A 15652-nucleotide genomic window follows, 5' to 3' on the forward strand; every position below is an offset into this window, starting at 1 on the left:
CTTCCCCAATATTTGTCTTTAACTCTAGCACAAGGACTAACTACTAACCCATGCCACTGTGTATGTACCTGCATAGGCTTAGCAAGTTCTCCAGCTAGAATCACATCTATCAATATATTTTCCCCACTATGCTAGAAATTCGACAGTTATATGGGAAAAGAAATCATATGAAGAAAATGAAACTTCTTCTTGTTCGTCACAGAAACGAGAAACTACCTCCATCATCACCTCCACAACCTCTTAACCACAAAGCAGCCCTGCCCAATCTGGGCTTCCTCCTTTTTATATCACTGCAACGGTCTTGGCAGGGGAAAACAACGTAGAAACAGAACTCAGCATTTCACATTACTGTAACAGTCTTGCTAACTGCCAAGACAGAGTGGGGAGGGTTGTGTGTGAGCATTACGGTCAGCCTCCCGACCCCTGGATGATGGCAGAATGCTGATCATACACCGATGGTGAGCATGCAGCTTGCAGAGGAACTAGCTAGCTGCAACAGAGACTTAGCGCCTAGCTGCGCTTTGAGCTGGCAGGGGCAATCTTCATATTCTGTACTGCAAAATCACAGGAAGGGCTGTTTATAAACCTGTGAAAGGAGGAAGTTGATTTCAAAGGAAAAGGCTTTAGAGGAATTCCAGCTGCCTGGCACATAGTCTGTTTCTCCTGCCTTCATCCTCATGGGGCTCCTATAGCAAGTAACAGAGAAGTGACCATTGTAGGGAGAAAACATTATAGAGAGAGAGAGAGAGAGAGATTCTTAGCAGGCAAAATAATACAGCCAATTTACCAGCAACTTCATTTGGGGGCTGGTACGTGCATTTCCTCCTAAATTGCTGAATATCTAGACTTTATGTGAAGCTTATCAGATGAATATCCTGTAGCCCCATTTCATCTGCAGTCCTTGAGTACTCTGCAGGTATTTCAGTGATTAATAAAGCATGCTGGTAAGGCAAAAGAAAGGTCTGTTCTGGATTTTCTAAGAGCTCTAAGTCAAACATTTTCTGCGAATTCAGACAGAACTGAATCACAGCTCCAATCCACAGTCATCAAATTACTTGTTAATGTTGTGTGATTTACCAACAAGAGAAAGATCTGTCACACTGCAGTGTAACTCTTCAGCATACAGAAAAACTAGTGAAACCACTAGGGAAATTAGTTTTAACAGTAGCACATAACTACAAATCATTCGATGGCTGGTCATGAGTTTAATCTGTTTTCCAGTTTTTCTGTTGTTTTGCTTTACAGAGCTTAAGGTACATCTGAATCATTGCCAAAATGATCATGGGTTTAAATTATACACACAAATTACACACACACACACACACACTTGAATTGAAACAAACATCAATGGATCTTACTCCCAGAAACCTGATAGACTGAGTGAGAGAGAGAGAGAGATTGAGAGAGAGAGACTGAAAGTACAAAGACTCACTCCTGGCACTCTGGGTTTAAATAGTTTCTCCTCACCCTTCTTTTCTCAAGTGCTAAGAATATTATTTTGGAATGCTTCTGCAGGACTCCAAAGATTATTGCTGCCATATTTCAAAATCACACCTAGAATTACAATCTCTATTCCAAGCGGAGTGTGAGCCTAAGCCCTAGGAAATGCTTTGTTCTTGACATTAGTAATAGAAACCCCATTAATAAACACCTAACATGGAAGTAGTTGCAGATTTGAAAGGACTAAACAAAATGCTGCACCCCTTTTCTCCCTTTAAATCCCTCCCTGTGAGTCACATCCAAGCCAACTGTTCTTACCTACCTCAGTCACCTCTAGACATGCTTAATCCCAACCTACAATATTGAACATTCCTGACTCCTGCATGCCACTCACCCTCTAATCTTTTAAATCTCTCCCCCTACTCCCCTTTTCTACATTCCTGGGACTTAACAAACTTTTGTAATTCAGGATTAGTTTGCATATTTGCCGTGGGTCACCCTGGGATACACAAAGCTATCCTAGGACTCGGGGTCTTTGTGGTCCCTGAAGCTGGAGGTAGGTGACATAGAAACCCAGATACTGGGACACTGTCAAGTGTCCTAAATGCTGAATTTAGGCTGCCAAATTTAGCAAATAAAAATTTAGGACATCCAATTAAATTTGAACTTCAGATAAACAATATCCTTTGCACAAGTGGATCCCATGCGAGGTTTGGGCCGTGGTTATACGAAAAGGTATTTGTTGCTTATCTGACATTCAAATTTAATTGGATGCCCTGTATTTTGTCTGGCAACCTTAGCTGTATGTGAACATGGGAAGGAAGATGCCAAAGCTTAATTATCAATTATATCCCAGAAGGGTACCCCAATGTAGATGTATGGGGTGATAAAAGATCCATGATTTGCCTGAATGTTTAGAAAAAAAGAGCCCACAGTAGAGACAGCAAAACCAAGCATCACTGCCCTTCCACTATCCAATGCCCATGGCCAACATCCTTTATCAATCAAGACACCCTTTCTTGCTTCCACACAGCCACTCAGGCATCCATTACTAATCAATCAGACTTGGCTTGTGAGATGAAACATTTTAACTATCCCTGGCCTAGACAGGACTAACGGTGTGGAAATACATAAAATTACCCAGGCTTGGTTCCCAGGGAAATCTCAATGGTTTTTTTTGTTTTGTTTTGTTTTCGTTTTTGTTTTTGTTTTTTTGTTTTTTGCATTCTCCAGAAATCAGAAAATAAATTTAAGAAAAAGAAAAAAACAACTAAAAAACTATTGCCTTAAAAAGCTGTGGAATTTCAGAGTCATCACTAGATAGCTCAGGTGGGGCCTTGACAATTAATGATTCTATAGTAGTGATTCTTAGAGTATGGATTATAGTCCAGGTGGGGCCTCCTGATAATGTGCGTTCTTTGGTTCTTCCTACTATCATTTTTAAATGCATTCAAAGATTACATATTGGCCATCTTCTAAATGAATGACTGTTACTTAATGTTGCTTAATGTTGTATGCACAAAACTAAACTCTTACTTTAGTAGAGATTGCTGAGAACTCTGATTCAGGGCCCTGCATTACCATGTAATGCTGGTGAGGTTGCACAATTCTAATTGAGCACAACTTGTGGAATTCCTGTTGCTTTCAGGAAGCACACTTGATTATCAGTGTGGTCTTAACTTGGTCGTGGTTTCCAAATGCCTTCTACTTAGGAATTACTTTTGGCTTAACTTCTTCATTTACATTGGACTTTGTTGTGGATTGTTCGGTTAACCCAAGTGTGTAGTGATATATGTTTCCATCAACGGCATTTGAAGACCGTAATTTTGCAATCACTAGCCTTTAAGGCATGTATACGTTGTGATTCGAATACAAGTCATCTCTACCACTTTGCTAAGGCAAACCACAAGAATCTGCTTATGCAGTGACATGTTCCCTCTTATTACTCTATTCTTTCCCTTCTGTAGAGTGGGAATGGACAGGGTAAGGGGTCTGTGAAGTCTTCTACCTTCTCGGTCTGCATTATGGTCACAAAAAATAATTCGAGAAATACTTTTTCAGAGCAATGATATTCAACCTTGATCAGGTGATATTAAATGTTAACACCTTTAATTCATTTATTGATATCATATGACGAAACTTTTCTCATATCAAGAAATATTTCATCTCAAAAAATATTTTTTGACACATGTAATTTTAACCAAAAGCATGTCACTTATTTTTTTAACTTTTAAGCTAAGCATGATTGACTCTTTCCAATTCTTTTTCCATGAATATTTGTCTCCTTTTCTTTTACTTTTGATTATGCTTACTGGCACTCAGTTGCTAGCAATCAAGCAGTGGCAAAAGCCAGACCTTTAAAAAAATATCTGTAGGAAAAAATATCTTTAGACAGACAAGTGGTTTTCCATTTAATTTAATTTTCCTGCAAAGTGGGAAAATATTTCCAGTATTCCATTTTACTTCTATGTCACTTTGGTTCTTTAGGTGCTTAAACCACATATTATGAACTATTAGACAATTATGAAATTGATGTAGTGAGTCTTGGCTGGTATTCTTTTCTTAAAAATAGAACAGAGAATAGATCCAATATGTTTTGCCTCCTGAAAAGTTTGTTTCAGTTGTTTGTGTGTGTGTGTGTGTGTGTGTCTTCTAGAACACAATGTAAAATGTGTTTCTTGCCATGTGGGAGGGTGTTAGTTAAGTTTGAAAAACATTGCTGTAAAGTTCCTCAATCATTAATATGTAAAAAATTACAGGGGAACCTTATTAAAATGCAGTTTTAGACTTTCACCTATCTATCTATCTATCATCTATCTATCTATCTATCTATCTGTCTATCTATCTATCTATCTGCAGTTTTAGACTTCCATCTATCTATCTGTCTGTCTATTGTCTGTCTGTCTGTCTGTCTATCTATCTATCTATCTATCTATCTATCTATCTATCTATCTATCTATTTATCTATCTATGGGATAGGGTCTTATATTCTTCATTTCAACAAAACTCCTAGGTGATTCTGATGCTGCTATTCCAAAGGATCATACTTTGAGTAGTGAGGGCCAAGAAGAAGAGCCATAGTCACAAGCAGAGGATGACTAGCCCTCTGGAAGAATGGCGAATGAAACTCTAGACCCAGAATATCCTGCTCAGGATACCACAGTCGCAAGAGGCATCTTCAGCTACAGCGTCTGACTAAGGCAGTTCTTTCCAGCAGAAGACTGAACCTGCTTACCTTCCCTTCTCTATGGTAATCTCAGCACTTTGGAGGGCCAAGGCAGGCTGACTGCTTGAGTCCAGGAGTTCAGGACCAGACTAGGCAACATGGTGAAACCTAGTCTCTACAAAAATAAATAAATAAATAAAAACAATTAGCTGGGCATGGTGGCACAGATTTGTAGTCCCAGCTACTTGGGAGGCTGAGGCGGGAAGATGGCTTGAGCCTCGCCTGGGAGGTCGAGGCTGTAGTGAGCCACGATTGCACCACTGCATTCTCTCCTAAGTGACAGAGCCAGAAAAAACTTTCCTAACTACTCCTTTCCTATGTGAGTCAGTCTGGGCTGCTATGACAAAGTAGCATAGTCTGAGTGGCTTATAAACAACGAAATGTATCTCTCATAGTTCTGGAGGCTGCAAGTCCAAGATCAGGATGCTAGCTTGGTGGTTCCAGTGAGAGCCCTCTCTGAGGCTGCAAATGGTCAGCTTCTCATCGCACTCTCACTTGGAGGAGAATAGGCAAGGGAGTCTCTTTTATAAGGGTGCTAATCCCATTTATGAGGGCTCCACCCTCCATTAAATTACCTCCCAAAGGCCTTATCTCTAAATATTATCACATTGGGGGTTTGGATTTAACATATAAATTTGGTGGGGGACACAAACATTCAGGCCATAATACTTTCCCTACATATGAACAAACACACGCACACACACACACACACACATACACGCCTGGTTCGATAAGAGCAATGGTTTCCAATCCTGGCTACATAGTAGCAACATCATCATGCATGGCTTTTTAAAAACACGAATTAAAAATATTGATGCCTGAACCCCACCCTTTCCTTAGAGAGTTCATTGAACCAAAAGGGATCTGGAGTGTATGTGTGTGTGTGTGTGTGTGTGCGCGCGCGCGCACGCGCATTTGCATGCATATCTGTGTGTGTGTGTGTGTGTGTGTGTGTGCACGCGCGTGTGTTTCCCCAGGGATGGCTCTGTTCCTTGGTAAAACAGAATTTCAAGTTCCCACATTAATTATTAACCATCTCCATGGAGCTTGCCTCATGCCCTGGTACTTTAAATATACCTAACACTCTGGGATTTTCAGTGTTGGTCAATTATATTTCTATTTTATCTCTTCCATCCTAGCTTGTATTTGTCCTTCAAAAAATTTTCCAACTAAACAACAATGCCCTTTTCAGTGAATGATTCGCCTCTGAACAAAACTGTTATATGTCTCCTTTAACAGCTGCCCTACAAATGTCTGGCCCCTGGATATGATATTTTTAGTGTTTCTAAAGCAAACCTCAAGCATTTGGCTATACCTGAGTCAAGTACAAAGATAGCCTGGAAGTGATATGATTATTAAAGACATTGTTCAGTAATAGCTGAAGAACAATTACAAATGCAGTGTGGTATGTCAGACACTCTAAGCATATTTTCTCCTTTGCTAATAAAGTCCACCCAATAGATTGCATTTCTTTACCCTGTTTACCTGTTATTATTACAGAATCACGTACTCTATGTCACATTACTTTGCAGGTAACTGAGGCTTCCCCTCTTATATGTGTTTCATTAAATAGATGCTCAATGCTTTTTTAAAAAACATGTATGGCATTTCAATTTTAGTCATTTTAGATTAAATATGTCTAAGCCATATTACCTACATCTTTGTTTTATTAAACATGGAATTTTAAATGTAATTTACCCTTTTCTAGACTGTGTTAGCATTGTGACTATTAATTTTTATAATAAAAATCCAGAGACTGGTTTTGTTCTGTTTTTGCTGTTGGCTACCTTTTGGCTAACAGCTTATCTATTTTCTTCAGATGTTCCTCCTCTTATTACTTCTTTCTCCAAGCATTTTAATCAAGAGCAAAATGACCTAGTCATTAGAATAAATGAGAAAGGAATGCAACCCAGCAACAGTCTGTGAATCAGAAAACCTGGGCTCTAGTCCTGAACCTTCATGGAAACTCTATTGACATGATTTGCCTCTCCTGCATATTCCCATATCGCTACACTTTATCACATGCTGTATGTCATTGTCTCTCTTCACCAGACTAGGTACAGCTGGAGGGAAGGGACTTATCCTCATTGTCCCCTAGGCAAGCACAGGTCCTGGCAGGTAATATGGGATGAGGTGTTAGGAGGAGGCTTAGTGAGAGTCAACAGCTTCAATTATTCCAGGAATCAGTAAGTTCAAGTGACAACCATAGAGCTCCCTTACAGTATGTTGCAAGAATTTGCAGCAATAGCTGTTTTTTTTTCGTTGCTCTGTTCTATTGGGACTGAAATTGCTGGAATCTGCTCTGGATAAGCTTCTTCTCTGAATGCATTTTTCTAGATAAGTTATTCTTCTATGCAAGTTGAAAACTCTTCATCTTGTTATAATTCATCCAAAAATACAGGGTGAGATCTTACATGTTTCCCTCCTTTCCTTTCTATTCCTGGGCTTTTTAAGATGGGGTATGCAGACCCATGTGAGGCATGTGTGAATAGAAGCGACTTCACAATGGGTGGAGTCAAACTAACTCTAATGCTGCCCCTAAACCCTGCCTTGATGTACGTACCCCATGATCCTTTTCCCAGGCGTAAAGCTCTCCTCTGCTCCTGCACCCTTTAGAAGTAAAAGGAAAGAAAAACACAAAAAAATAATCTCTGTTTGGTTAGAGCTCTGCCAATAACAACAGGGCACTGGGGATGATTCTTGCGGCATCTGAAGAGAATTCTCTCATTTTACATCTAAACCTTCTGCAGATGTCAGACTTTACTATTGTGGATTCATGTGCAAATAGATGAGATGCATCCAGTAACATGATGGACAAGTTACTCAAGTTAATTTTTGTATTTTCTTCCTTGGCAGAGATTGTTTCTGAAATTCGATAGGTTGAATTCTCTTTATTTCTCTTTTCTAAAAGTGCTTAGAGGTAGCTAAATGTTAACAGGATATTTTTAAGAGGCGCTCAATTCAATTTTAATTGACTTTTCTTAGGACATGCCACCAGAACGCTACCTTCCAATAAAAGATGTGAGGTTAGTATGTTTTATCTTTTTCTGCAAGGATACTTTTTTCCCCGCTTTGGAGTCTTCTGAATTCACCAACTCTAAAATATTTTGCCTTAGGTTGAGCTTAACTACCAAGTAGAAGCCCATTGTTTTTTGTGAACATGAATGCTAATTTAGTTAGGTGATGGAAATCCTATCAGTCTATTTCTTTTATTATTCTATAAATATTTATGAGAGACAGTTTGATTTTTTTTCCAAATTATCAGTAATCATAGAAGAGAATTTGTCTTAAATATCAAATCTGACTTGGGAAAGATTCCTCAAGGACTCACTAAATACCTGTTGAGCACCACTAAGTTATTGGTTTTACAACAAAAAGAGACAGAAGAAAGAAAAATCGAGAAGAAAAATGTTACTTTTTAAAAAACCACAGCTCTTCCAATTGTACATTTAAGATATATCAAATACTGTATTCAGTTTTAAATACTGAAAAGACATAGATTTATAGTGATTTGTTTTGTAAATGATCTTTCCACATATAAGGAGACAGACAAGTAGCTTCCTGTGCAACTGTCCCTTCACTCCAGAATTTTCATTATCTGTATGTGAATGCTAATTAATATAGCCCAGAATTGTTAGTAATGCTTGATTTACATATGTACCCTGGGGAGCTATTTACCCACATTCTTTCTGATACTCAATTGCACATTTGTCCTTGTGTCATATGGGAGAAATTCAAAAGGAATTTGGGATTTTTGCCAAATTCTCTAAATTCTTGAATTCAAACATTTCAAGCAAGATGAAACAGGAAATCCAAAGAGGGGTATTCTCTGAGTGAGCAAACACTCCCCTAGTTAAAGGAAGGTGATAAAACTGTTTTATTTCAGGACACTTGACTGGGCTGTGAGAAAGGTGGCGTGCTGGATTGTTACATAAATTTCCTTCACAAAGCAACTTGAGAGGACATTGAATATCAGTTTCCATCACATGGTTCAGCAGGGATGTTAGTTTGTCCATGGAGTAGAACTAAGATGACCTTCTGTCAAGGAACCCAGGTCAGTGCTATTCAAAATGTGGAGACTGGTGCCGGTCTTCAAACTATTTGTTACTTGTCCATAACGACATAAGTATGGGAATTGAAATGAAATAATTAAAACCTTTTTAGCAATTTGACTTGTCTCAACATCCAAGTGTGGGATCAGCAGACTGGTGTTTGCACGTCTTTCCTTTCTTTATAGGTTTCTTGCAATTCATTGTTACTGTCTCTTACAAAAGTATGTCTTTGACAGATTGGAAATGAAGAATAAAACGTGGTCTTTTACCACATGCAGTTAGAGAAACCCTGATAGAGGTGTTCCTGAGGCTCTTCTAGATTGCTGCTGTCAAAGGTGTCCCCGATGATGGGCACAGTAGTGAAAAAGAGCTCTTCAGACACAAAAGCAGTGGCTGCCCTGGGCGCCCCAGTTGCTTGAAGTCTTGTTCCCAGAGCGAGTTACTCAACAGGGAGAAGAGACACTACTACTACTGCCAGCAAATATCAGGAAGAATGTTGGAGATTTTTTTTATATTATACTTCCATGAAAAAAATAAATAATAGTAATTTTTCACTAGGAAATGGTACCGGACTCCACCCCGACCCCAAATTACACAGGAACTCTAGATATTTAATAATTTGAAATACCAAAACTCTAAACTGGTATCTGGCTCTCACAGTTTCAGCTGAAGGGAGGAACATGGTAAAAGTTGCTTCATTTTGTATGTCCATCACCCAGAAGAATTATAAATAGGATTGTGAACATGGTGGGTTAGAATATCCGTTATTTCACCAAAAACTTAAATGAACTTAGACCATGTAAACAATTTTCAGATAATCATCCTAAGACAGAGGATCAGGGACTATCATAAAAGAATTATTGCTCGGGGATATTTCTTCAAAGTTCTTATTCCTTTCTTGAGAATATAAGAGAAAACCCACAAAACAGAATATGCAGGAACTAGAAATATCCAAACCTACTAATAAAGGCAAGCCATGTCAGCATAGTCTGTAACTGGAAAAGTCTAGACTGTTTGTTGAAAGCCAAGCAGTTTTCAATATTAACTTACCAGTGAATGCTATAAGATATTGTCAGAGAAAACTAAGAAAGACTTCTATTTGGCCTTGTAGGACAATTTTCCATTCAAAATGACACTACCAAGCAACTTTAAGTATACCTTAAAGCACATCTTCCATTCACAAATGTATGTCTTACATGCACTTAATTTTAATTTCAGAAATAATGAGAGCTTCCCAAAGGTGAACATCTTGATGCTTAAGGTCCTCCATCATATTCTTTTTTTTTTCTCCATAATTGAGATTTTATTGGTTGAGGATCAGTACAGACATTTCAATTTGTACACAACTCTTAACATATGTAACAAAATTCTAAAAACCATGTATTGTAATCATTTTTTAAAGTTATTCCAGTGACGTTCCAGCTTAAAATTTGGAAGCAAATTTTCCTGAAGAGGCTATCAAGTACCAGTATCTTCACATGTTGGTCAGCTGTTACATATGGCCCACTAGTTCACAAACTGAATAGCATGTACACTACATATTCAAATTTGTAATCTTTCACAGCACAATAACAAAGTTATTAGGAAAATAGGACTACTGGAACCAAAGATGTTACAGAGTGCACACAATTCTGACAGGGAGAGCCATGATCAAAGAGTGGTTTTCTTTAGGAAACAATTCGACTAAAAAACAACATGAGAATAGAAGTAATTTAAAATGTTCAAGACATTAAATACAGGACTGACTCCATAATGCCATTTAATACGCTTTGTATTATAGGACTAACCCTCCATCTATGGAATGTTAAGCTGACACCCAAGACAGTCTTAAACTCCTGAAAAGGAAGAGGATGCTCTGTCTCTTCAAACCTGCTCAGCCTTATTGGTCCTTGTTGTCTGGAGACATCAAAACTAATGGAACTAAATACCTTGAATTTTGACTTTCTATTTTAGAGAGTAGGAAGTCAATGAGTGAGCTGTATTTTAATTATTGTATTTTGATGTATACTTAAGGTTTCCATAAATATGCTGCTGGGGACTATAAGAGAAATATTTTGTATTCTGCTACTTCCCACCAAGGTAGAACTTGGTGAAACACTCTGAGTTTCAGCATTCCTGTTAGGTCCTCAGCAGGGATTTGAATAGCACTCTACTGAATTTGCCACAGACATACCTTTAACGGCACCCAAAATAGCATTTCAGAATTTACTGTCAATTTTTGATGTTTGACTGAGAGCCTAGACTGAACACTGATGTGTGTTCTAGCATGAGCTATGAAGGGTAGGATAGTGGGGTTCCTCCTCAATGTGCCGTGAAGCTAAGAATATAAAACTCTATTTCTCTTGCTCGTCTTTGTCTATAAATGTGTCCAATGCTGAATGGAAAGAGCCACATAATGAAATGAGGGCACAGTGTCCAGAATACTAAAAAGGCATTTGTTAGCTTCATAAACTGGACACATTCATAAAGCCTAAAATAGCAAACAAGATTGCTATTCCCTACCAAGTGATAGAAAAAGTCAGAGTCCCTGCTAAACAATTTACAACAACTTTTACCAGTCAGGAAACTAGTGAGAGGAAAAGCAAAAGGTATTTAACTTTACATATGCGTCGATAATTTAAACATCAGTAAGGCGAAAACCCATTATGCCAAATTCAACAGGTCAGTGATACTTTGTTGTTCAGTGACACTGATTGAAAAGAAGACATGTCTGATTAGATTATCCAACCATCTCTCCACTAATACTGGAGATAACCCCAAACCAAAGCAAGCCACCTCCCATTAATGAGTTAACCTGTTGTTCAAATGCAATTATGGTTGAACCTGAAGTATTTAATGTATCTTCTCATCCTAGAAGGAAAATAATAATAGAAATAAAGAATGTGATATTTCCATTTTGCTGAGGTGCCTTGTTCAGCAATTTAGAAAATAAAATATTCTTTTCTCCTCTTTCTCCACCTTCTCCTCCTCCCTCTCTTCCTTCTCCACTTCGTCTTCTGTTGCTACTTCATTTTCACTTCGACAAATTGTCAGAGCCAGCAATAGCAGCCCTACAACCTTTCTAAAGGGTTGGAGAGGGAGGATCTGCTGAAACTTTCTACTTTTGGAAAATAAATATGAGTATTCATGACAGTTATGAACTTACATCCCTCCACACACACATGTACACACACACACACACACACACACCCCGAGCTTTCAGAATCTCTCTACTGAACAACTAGCGCTGGTGGCTGATTCCCAAGGAAGTCTTTGCAGCTCTCATCATTCCAATGACTTTATAAGCGATCATGGTAACTGGCAGCAATAGACCCACAGCATGATTCTCCCCCTCCTCCCTTCCTGATGCCCTGTGTTCAGTAACAAAACCTCCACCCACTAAAAAGATGAAATTAGACAAATATTATAAACTAATGTCATTTCCTTCTCAATGTAGAAGACTTACAAATGTCAGAGAATGCATTTGCTTCCAGGGAAGGCCAAGAAGGAAGGAGAAACAAAACAAAGCAGAACAGGCAACAAAGGTTGAAGTTTTAAATATGAATGTTTCGAAAGGCTCTCTGTTTCTGAACTTGAAAAAGGTCATTTAACCTCGCCGCTTGCATTTTACCACCCAGATTGGAGGGACTAATTCAAAACAGAGCTAATCTGAGAAACCCACTGAGGTTAGTATTTCTAAAATGCTTCCCACTGTATGAAAAGGAGGTCTAGGTGCCAAATGCTATTACTGTCCACTCCTGCTATGTTGTAAATTGACCTCTAACCTTTGATACAATGGAGTGTGAAACCAGCTTTAAGATCTATGTAACGCCAAATGGGCTGCAAGAGAAAATTTTAAATAGTAAGCCTGGCTGAGTTAAGCTCTAGCATACCACAATTTCACAGTTGAACCAAAAGCAGTACAAATTCAAATTGTAGGGTACAGAGAGCCTAAACTTTGAAGTCAAGCCCCTGGAAAGTGGAAAGTGGAATGTGGAGAACGGAGCTTGTTTACAATCTACAAATTAACCCTTTGATAGGGCACAGTCAGGCAACAGAACTCCAGCTATTACTCTATGCACGTCTCCCAAGTTACTGAGTCCAACTAATCAAAATCATATGAATGACGACAATTATGGCAGCTAACTTTTAATAATCTCTACCACGTAGCTGTCTGTGTGCTGTGTTTAACATGTGTTATCTCACATATGCCTCAAAACTACACAATGAGGGAGAGTCTGTTGCAATTTCTGTATCACATGGAAGGTAAATAGAGGCTAACTACATTGTTTGGGGGTCACTCAGAGAGTAATCAGGGAAGCCAGGGTCTAGACTCATCCCATCAGACCCCATGGAGCACAAACCACTACAAAGGGCAAAGAGATCTGGTTGGCGACTAGAAGACAGCCAGTGACATGCTGCAGATACAGTACTTTCCTCACTCATCTGACTCTGAGACCATTCACCTTTCAACATTCCATGACTCTGGAGCTGGAGCTAAGGTTTTTATTGGAATGTGCAGGTTGCGAATGATTCTCTCCTTGTGTCTTCTCTGTAAAATTCTCATTGAAATCCATCATACCCTCAGCCAGGTCCCGTTCATGTGGTATTAGTCGGTTTTCATGCTGCTGATAAAGACATACCTGAGACTGGATGATTTATAAAGAAAAAGAGGTTTCATGGACTCCCAGTTGCACATGGCCAGAGAGGTCACACAAACATGGTAGAAGGTGAAAGGCACTTCTTGTATGGCAGCAGGCAAGACACAATGAGAGACAATTGAAAGGGATTTCCCCTTATAAAACCATCAGAACTCGTGAGACTTTTTCACTGCTATGAGAACAGTATGGGGGAAACTGCCCCATGATTCAGTTATCTCCCACTGGGTCCCTCCCACAACATGTGGGAATTATGAGAGCTACAATTCTAGATGAGATTTGGGTGGGGACACAGTCAAACCATATGATATGTGGTTAAGGGTGTTTCTATGGAGTTATATTACACTGGAGTCCCCCAGACTATATGCCCACTGTCCTCTCTCATCCTTGTTCTTGTCATATAGGTAAAGAAGGAGAATACCTTTTCCCCCTGAGGAGGATGACTGGTTTCAGTGTAACTCTGTCCAGTGAATGTCTAGCAGGCCTAGCTGAGCAGGTACAGTCTTCCTCCTTCTGCTGTGGAAGACACAGTCCCCACGATTCCCACAGTGGCGCCCAACTATCCCAAACACTGTTGATAGTTGAGAAAAAGACCCCAAGGAAACCCAGTACTCTACTTTAGCTTTTTTTTTTTTCTTTTCTTTTTTTCTTTTTTTTTTGGCTTTCAGATACTTTCTTCCTCCTCTCTGAATGGCACATTTTATTCTCAAAAGGTCCTAGAAAAAGCTATTTCTGGGTAATTAGAAAGCTGGGAAAGGTTTCTATCCAAAGCCAAAAATAAATTTATTTTGTAAAAAATAACCTGTCAATTGAGTGGGAACAATTTTCTTTTTACACAGAGACCAAATTTATATGGCCAATTCTTCTTTTCTAATCATGACAATGTCCCTTCGGTGAAAGGTATTTAGGATTCCCTTTCTTTTGCGGCTCTGCTCTAGCTGCTATAAACACCAAAATACGAGACAGTGGCTCCCTGTACTCCCTGTTCCTTATAAAGTGATGCCGAGAAATTACTAGCAGTGTCTCTATCAGAAGTTTCCTTGCTTCTTCTTTTAAAGCACCTACCTTTACATTAATGAGCCTTGCCATTGTCTAAGTGCCCAAAGTTAAGGGAAATGAGCAAAGAAAGACCTGAAAGGACTGGATGAGAACCTGACCAGGTCAGTGAGACCTAGGAGAGTTCCACATGCTTTAAGAGGTATCACATGTAGGAGTAAAAGTAGAAGGAAGGGTTACAATAAAGAAAGAAAAGAAGAGTATTGAAAATCCAATTCAGGGTAACTGATCAAGCAACAATGATAGGCAGACCTCAAGGAGCCGAGTTCAGGGCCCAAGTCCAGACCTCCAGGCTGGCCAGAGGGGAAGAGGTCACATTCAAAGCCTGAGTATACAGCTAGAATTCTAGGATTCATGTGAAAAAGTGGGAAATTGAACATTTCAGAAAACCTGAAAGCACATCCCAAAAGCAGGAATGAGCATGTTGTGCTCAGACAATGAACAGCCAGATCTGAAACAGTGCAATCAGGGTTAACAGGAGATGCTTCTCCTGCAGATAGGCAGGGCTTGGAAAGCACTTGAGCAAAAGTAGCGACGCAGAGGCCTGGAGGACCCTGTCATGGATCAGAGGCCTGGAGCATCCTCCTATGGACCAGGGGCCCAGAGCTTCCTCTCATGGACTAGAGGCCTAGAGCATCCTCTCATGAACCAGAGGCCCAGAGGCTTCTCTCAAGGACCAGGGCCCTGTAGCCTCCTCTCATGAACGATGTAATCTTCTCAAAAGCAAATATGCTGACAAATTTCCAGTGTCCATGCAGCGTCGTTTGTCAAAATAATAATAATGTATTCATTGACTAGGACCAAAGAGTTTGTAGACAGTACATGTTAAAATTTCCTTTTAGGACTACTAAGCTTGTATTTTAAAAGAGCAGTGTTCACTTGCGACAGTCTTCTGCAAATCCTGTAGATCAAATACTTTGGCTCTAATCTGATTCTGCAGAGAGCCCTCATGCATACCTACTCTGAAAAAAGATGCTCAGGCTTGGAGTGAGTACTTATCCAAGAAATACCATTTCACCTCTGCTGAGATCAGCTAACCTTTGCTAATTCAGTTATATTATCTCATTCTCACACTACTGTAAAGAAATTTCTGAGACTGGGTAATTTATAAGGAAAAGAGGTTTAATTGACTCACAGTTCTGCATGCTGTACAGGAAGCATGATGCTGGCATCTTCTCAGCTTCCGGGGAGGCCTCAGAAAACTTACAATTATGATGGAAAGTAAAAGGAGAACATACCTG

The sequence above is a fragment of the Papio anubis genome, chromosome 10, assembly GCF_008728515.1.
Source record: "Papio anubis isolate 15944 chromosome 10, Panubis1.0, whole genome shotgun sequence".
NCBI classification, from domain to species: Eukaryota; Metazoa; Chordata; class Mammalia; order Primates; family Cercopithecidae; genus Papio; species Papio anubis.